Source organism: Ctenopharyngodon idella, chromosome 18, assembly GCF_019924925.1.
Source record: "Ctenopharyngodon idella isolate HZGC_01 chromosome 18, HZGC01, whole genome shotgun sequence".
In the NCBI taxonomy this organism is placed as follows: domain Eukaryota; kingdom Metazoa; phylum Chordata; class Actinopteri; order Cypriniformes; family Xenocyprididae; genus Ctenopharyngodon; species Ctenopharyngodon idella.
In genome coordinates, this window is record NC_067237.1 from 9,239,152 (window position 1) to 9,247,131 (window position 7,980).

The 7,980-nt window shown below is 36.2% G+C and overlaps 1 long non-coding RNA gene across 1 annotated transcript; it reads left to right on the plus strand.

The window, feature by feature from the left end:
- Positions 1-1,457: 1,457 nt before the first annotated feature.
- LOC127499519 (uncharacterized) lies at positions 1,458-5,282 on the plus strand. Its single transcript, XR_007926142.1, has 3 exons — positions 1,458-1,623; positions 3,045-3,160; positions 3,282-5,282. It is a non-coding gene; the product is annotated as an uncharacterized LOC127499519 (long non-coding RNA).
- The last annotated feature ends 2,698 nt before the right edge of the window (positions 5,283-7,980 follow it).

Genomic DNA, 7,980 nt, shown 5'->3' on the forward strand with positions numbered 1-7,980 from the left:
CTTTGTAAAGCTTTACGAGGCATGAATAGTGCTCACTTTAGATGAGCTCACAACAATAGTTAACTGACCACTTCTAAATGTTTTATAACGACCCAAATTAATCATAAATTACAGTAGGAATATGTATTAATAAAGCATTTATTAACACAGTAACACATTAACATATTTAGTAACTATTACTATATGTCTAAATAATAAGATGTATAAATGAATGTTTAAATAGTTTATTAATCATTTACTTACATTTCCTAAATGATCTTATGAACCACTGACAACTCCTAAATAACTGGTTTGTAAATAATGTAATACTTAATTTAGAAATAATAAATTGATCATTAATAAAGTATGAAAATACAATTATTAAACACATTATAGATATGCTTATGAATCAAGAACAAAGCATTTATAGGTGTATTTATAAACTGCTTATTAATGTCTATTAATGCTTTATAAATGATGAATTGACTGTTTACTAATGCTTAACTAATGCTTCATAGTGTGCAGTTATTATAAAGTGTTACCCACTATTTTTAAACTGTTAATGCATTAAAATTCAACACAAGAGTGATTTTCTTCACACACAATATGTATGAGTTGCAGTCTGAACACGTTTTTCCGCACCCTTTTGATTGATCAGCGCTGATAATCAGCGCTGATCATCGGCAGTTTTTAAACAATCGGCTGATGGCTGATAGTGATAATAGCTTTTATCGGCCGATACCAATTGTTGGCCGATACATCGGTGCATCTCTAAATACAATTTATTGTTAGTTCATGTTAGGTCATTTTGCATTAACTAACTAATAACATTTACCATGTTAATTTAAATAATGTTTTAGTATTTGTTGAAATTAACATTCATCAGCCTTAATAAATGCTGTAATTTTAGTGTTTGTTAATGTTAACTGATGTACTGGGGGTTACTGAGATATTGCTGCACATTATTTTAAGATACTTATTTTTAAATATTTGTTTAAATGATTGTTTAAACGATCAGTCCTTGGTGCCCCCTTCAAACAGGGCCCAGGGAATTGTGCTGCTTATATTGCTTATAATATGAAACTTGAGCCATCAATATGCAGTTATTGGAGGGAGAGAATGCTACTGATTAGATGTGTGTGAATTAGGCTATTGAATTTATGTGCTTCTTAGCGGTGTTCTGGAAAAATAAACACACGTGGCAACATTTACAGTACTTTCAGCCCACAGCACTCAATTAGTCAAGTTTGGTTTTTGGCCCTAGTAAAAAGTTTGGGCACCTCTGATTTATACTTGCCTGTATAGTTAATTATTAGGAAAGTGAAAAAAAAAAAAAAAAAAAAAAAAATGCAATTCTCAATTTTTTTATTTTATTTTAAAATGAACTGTATTCACTTCAAGGCACTGTCAGTTTCACATGACAGGTTTTCACCTTGCTGCAGTTTCCTGTCATGTGATTTACTGAAAAGCATCAGCCTTCAGGTCACATTTAGATTGGCTGAATTGTAGAGCTTTGTAATCTGGGTAAATGTATTTAAGACCATAGCATAGTGTGCAGCATTCTTTTATCGGTCAGGTTAATCAAGGATCAAAAACACATTTGTTGTTCATTCATTTGCTGTTTGGAATTCTGATTCATTTCAGGTTTGTAAGATTTGATTTTATGAGAGGGGAGAGTGGAGAGTGTTGAAATGAATTAAGATCTCATGGGGGCTCCAGCTAAATAAGCACATGGAACCTTAAAATGCTAAAATCATGTTTCTTAATAGTTTTTGTTATCAGTTATCTACATTAGTGTTTTATGTTACATCTTCTGTTGTTTAATGAATGTTTGCATTATTTAAAAGTTGTGTTACCATGATGGTGTTTTGTGTTTGCGTGAATGACTCTGTGTACCTTCTGTGTATTAGTATATACTTCAGCTTGTGGAAAAGCTACTTGTGATGAACTTAGATTCTTCATGTGGCTTCCTCTCTTACCACCTGCATTATTTTGGCATTGTCATATACAAAACAGATTTTATTAACAGTGTGCTTTGTTAAATTTACTGGTTTACATTCAAATTTTCTTGTTTGCAAATTACAGTTTTATACTGTCAAATGTACAGTTTGTTCTGTAAATGTGTTTACAGTTTTCTGTATTCTTACAAAATGGTTCTGGCAACCACAGTTGCCAAATTATTTTGTAAAAACTGTGGGTTTTTTTTACAGTTTGTTTTTATGTTACCCAGAGATACAAAGTAATTATACAATGTATAGTGCACACTGTAAAAAAAATAGCTAGGAATTCACAGGATTAAAGAGTATTATTTTACAATAAATTTACTGTGAAATTAATGCATGCTACATCATTTTCTTACGAATTACTGTTAATCAACAGCAAAATTATCCTTACACCACAGTAATTTACTTTGAATTTACATTATAAAGTTGTCTTTAACCATGGCACTGTAAGAACTTATATTGTTTACCACTTTAATTGTTTTGACCACCATAATGTCACCATAATAGTAATCAGTGTTCCATTTGCTTAGGATCGTGGACCTAGTATATTCATATTCAAATTTCTGATCTAGCCAAGTCGGAAGTGTGACAAATGAAAACATTTGTTAACAAGCTAATTTTAAGTTAGTCAAACTATTCATAATTAGTCACACTATTTATAGCATAAATATATATATGTAATATGAGAATGATTATTGTTTAGATCTGTAATAGATTAATAATGCATTTTTTTTTTTTTTTTTTTTTTTTTTTTTTTTTTAATCCAGAAAAGATTTAAGGGTACAGCCCTTTACCCATATACTAACCACCCCTACATGGTGGTGTGCAAATCTTACCTTCTTATCCAAGCAGTTTGGTCAAAATAATTTCAAATTGGTTGGGTAAAATAAAACAAAATCTCATAAATATTCAGAAGAGAAAGAAACACTGAGAGAAATGTGTGTGGTAAAGATAAACAGATGTAAACGAGAAAGTTTTTCATAAATATTCTATTAATTATGCAGTGATTTCAGGAGCCTGAAAGTTTTAGATGGCATATTTTGTAACTTTGTCTCTTTAAAGGAGGATAATTGGCTTGAAAGAAGAAAGAAGAACCTTGAAAGAAGGGAGACAAATCTGAAAACCTGATCATTTTAGAAGACCTGAGTCATATCCTTGCAATTTAAAATTGAACATGGGTAAGAATTTAATTTTTCAATACAATAACATCAATATCCAATATATGCAAATATATTTCATTTTTATAATATGACATTTGATGATGAAAATGTTTTTGATTTTTTTTTTTTTTTATTGTAGCATTGGCAGGAAAAGCAGCAGCAGGGGAAGAACCGAGGGGAACTGTACTATCACCACTAACATTAACATTGACAGTTGTAACAGTTGTAGTAGTAGTAGTAGGTTATGCATTTATGTTAACAGTAGCTGAAGTAGTAGTAGGAGCAGCAGCAGGAGCAGCAGCTGGAGTATGCATTTTACAATTACTGTGGGAAGAAGAAGAAAGAAAAGGACCAGCAGCAGTAGTAGTAACAGCAGTAGCAGGAGGTGTAGCAGGAGCAGCAGCAGCAAAGTTGCGATCAATGGTAGGAGCATACTCGCTAACCGGATCAGCAATAGTTGGAGCGATAGCAGGAGCTGCAATAGTAGCAATAGCAAGAAAACTGTTACAATGTGTTATAAATAAAATACAGTGGTTAAAAGATAACTTGAAGCCATTGGTAGTACGCCTAAGAACCCAAGTGGAAAAATATATAAAAAAGTTGGTAACAGATATAATAAAGCGGGTACTAGCCAATGAAGTCGCCAAAATAATACTGAACAAATTAGCATCAATGGGAGGATCAGGATTAATAGCAGCAGCAACAGCATTAGGATTAGCAGCATCAGTAGCAGGATTAGGGTTATTTGGAGGATTACTGGGACTCGCGTTAGTACTTGCAGTAGGAACAGCAATTTTTAGATCACAAGGACAATCACAAGGACAATCACAATCAACAGATGTGGTGTTTCCAATTGCTCTTTTTTTGCTTTTTGTTTTAATTTGTTTTCTTGTTTCCTCAGTGGGTGTGTTGCGATTTTGCTGTTTGTTGTTTCTCTCTCTTTTCCTATGGTTTCTGCTGCGCTACTGCTCTGACAGGAACTGATCATATTCACCAAGAAGGCCAGCATAAAATCCAGCTGATGCCTCAGAAAAAAAAGAAAAAGAAAAAGATGACAGGGATGCTTTTCTCCATGTAATCTCAGTCTTTATGATACTTTACAGTCTTTAGCCACTGCCTACAATTCTCTGGATCCTTCTCTGTAAACCGAAAATAACTCAGTCCCACTATACTTTTACTCTTTGAATTCTTCTACCCGGGAACAATACAAGTTGACGCCATTGTGAATAAAAGTTTACTAAGAAGTATTTCCTTTCTTATTCTTCTTTTAAGGAATATTGGTGGTTGGCAGTGAACTGGTGCATTACCACCACCTTCTGGTATGAAGTGTGGACCAGAATGTCTGTAATCTACAATATATAAAACAACATCAACAAAAATTATGTCCTAACCCTAAATGAGACATTATTATCTTTTTGACTCCTTTCACAGAAGATCTGTTAAATCAAAGTGTACTTTTAGTTCTCCCAAGTTTTGGGTCAAATGTCTTTTTTCTCTTTCATATTTCCGACAATATAGCATAACATGTTCTATACCATGTCTTCCTGCCTACAGAAATCGCATTTCCCTGTGGTATGTTTACCTATTTTAAACAGTGATCCATTTAGTCCAGTGTGTCCAAACCTAAGTCTCAATATTACTATCTTGTCCTAACTATTCCTTCCTCATACCTCATTTCTTCCACTTTCCTTTGGATCCTGTGAAACCATTGCCCCTTTTTCGCTTCTTCCCTTTCCCACCTTTCCTTCGATCTCTTTTTGATAATGCTCTTGACTTCTGCCCTGCTGATGCTAACTATCAAATCATTGTTACTACTTTTAGTGACTTCCTTTGCTACCTTATCTGACATTTCATTTCCTTTGACCCCAATGTGTACTGGTACCCACAAAAATAATACTGTAAGCCCCATCATTTGTATTCTGTATGTTTCTTGCATCTCTATCAAAATGTTTGGTGTGTTTCTGAATGCACTGTAAACTGATTAATGAAGAGCTTGAGCCTGAACAATGATTGCTTTTAGTGGTCTTAGATCCTATAATATAATAGCAATATTGCAAACATTTCTCCTGTGAAAACTGTTCATCCCTCAGTGATTTCTGAAATATGAAATTCTGCAACAATAAACGCTGAATCACCTGAATTCTTTGATGCATCTCGAGTTACCAGTTCGGGTTATCAGATCCCTACAATTTAGTGTGCCTCCACTATTTTAAAACCCACCAGCCGCCCCTGCATCTCTGTACCAATAAAATGTGTAACACTTTACATTTTACTACCAAATTATGTGTAATAGCTAATGAATTTAAATTACACTGGAATGTTTTCCTCGATCTCGCAATTTCAGGGCTCGAGAGTTCCAGAACATGATGAATGAAGGGATACACTTAGCCTCAAATACTCAAAACTGTTTTGAAGCTATATTAGTGTTGGTATTGGGACAGGCAATGTGTTTTGTTATAGGGAAGTTAGAGGTCCAAAAATTAAATAAGCCAACTTCAATAAACCAATTTCAATTTATCACTATTAAAAAAGCGTTCTCCTAGTGCTGGGGCATGAGATGAGAAGTTGTCTAGTTTGTTACAAATTGTTATTTTGAAAAGTTTCTAAATTTTAAATGAATTTTGCTACCAAGTATTGTTCTTGCCGTGCTTGAGCATGTATTTCGCCTGCTGGGATGATAGCGTTACATATTAATGATATCATTACGTGATGTAAAATATATATATATATATATATATATATACACTAAATTGCCAAAAGTTTCGGGACACCTGCCTTTACGTGCACATGATCTTTAATGACATCCCATTCTTAATCCGTAGGGTTTAATATGGAGTTGGCCCACCCTTTGCAGCTATAACAGCCTCAACTCTTCTGGGAAGGCTTTCCACAAGGTTTAGGAGTGTGTTTATGGGAATTTTTGACAATTCTTCTAGAAGCGCATTTGTGAGGTCAGGCAGTGATGTTGGCGAGAAGGCCTGGCTTGCAGTCTCCGCTCTAATTCATCCCAAAGGTGTTCTATCGGGTTGAGGTCAGGACTCAACCAGTCAAGGCCAGTCAAGTTCCTCCACACCAAACTCGCTCATCCATGCCTTTATGGACCTTGCTTTGTGCACTGGTGTGCAGTCATGTTGGAACAGGAAGGAGCCATCCCCAAAGTTTTCCCCCAAAGTCGGGAGCATGAAATTGTCCAAAATGTCTTGGTATGCTGAAGCATTAGGTGTTCCTTTCACTGGAACTAAGGGGCCAAGCCCACACCCTGAAAAACAACCCCACACCATAATCCCCCCTCCACCAAACTTTACACTTGGCACAATGCAATCAGGCAAGTACCATTCTCCTGGCAACCGCCAAACTTAGACTTGTCCATCGGATTGCCAGACAGAGAAGCGTGATCCAGGACTTCCCTTGCTGTAGAGCATAGAAGCTTGGACATCTTTCCTAGTATATTGGCTTGTGGCGTAGCGCCACTATACGAGTCACATGGGATGGACCCATGGGGTTCTGACTCTGGATAGATAATCTGTAGAGTCAAGTTATGCTATGCCCACTCCGTTTGTGCATATTCACAGTCTAGTGAGGCAGGCATTCCCTCAGCATGGCATAGTGGGAATTGGTTCCCCATAGCGTCAATACCAAAATATAGTGTCGAAGTTCCACTTTGAAAGGGAATGTCTCAGGTTACGACTGTAACCCTGGTTCCCTGAGAAGGAGAATGAGACACTGGCCTACCGCTGGCCTCCCTGTGTGCCTGTCGTGGCCTAATATTTAGAGAGTCAGACTGGTAACCTGAAGTTTGTGGGTTTGATTCTCAATACCGCACTATCAGGGGAAAAAAAGGTACAGTGCTGTCAGGTAGTACTCTAAGGTACAAAAGTGAAAGAAACAAAAGTGAAAATCTTTCTACCTTACTTACCCCTAAATTGTATATATTAATACTATGAAGTGCATATTAGTACCTTAAAGGTACATATTAGTACTTTAAAAGTACATATTAATCACTTTTGTACCTTAGGGTACTGCCCCAGTGACAAGCGCTATACCTTTTTTTTTTCTGACAGTGCTACAGGAAATGACTAAGGTGCCCTTGAGTAAGGCACCTAACATCAATCGCTCCCCGGGTGCCATGGCAAAATGGCTGTTCACTGCTCAGGGTGTGTGTGTGTTCACTACTCACTGCTCCTAATGTGTGTGCACTAACTTGGATGGGTTAAATCCAGAGGACAAATTCTGAGTATGGGTTACCATACTTGGCCTTCACATGTCACTTTCGCTTTTATACTTATGGGTGCTCTGCATGTGACTGCCATCTGCCAATGATTAATCATGGCCTGCCATCTGCCAATGATTACTGGCTTTTACGCGTGCCTCAGAGACCAGTCACACTGATGACGTTTCCTATAGCGTAAATACCAAGACACAGTGTCTCATTCCCCTTCTCAGGGAACCGGGGTTACAGATACGTTTTAAGAGTTTTTGACAGGTTTAGCTCACTTCTGGGAACAGATTTGCACCCAAAATATGCTTAAGTCAGTACACACAAATGTTGGGTTTTCATGTTCGATGGGAACATTCCATAGACAATGATTTTTATACTGTACAAACGATATTTTCTATCCCCTAAACCTACCCATCACAGAAAACTTTCTGCATTTTTACATTTTCAAAAACACCATTCTGTATGATTTATAAGCTTGTTTCCTCATGAGGACCTCAACTTAGGTCCCTACTGGGATAGAAAACCATACACACACACACACACGCACGCACACACACACACACACACACACTCTTGTGTTTGTATTTTTAAGTAGTCTAAAACAGAGCACAAACATATG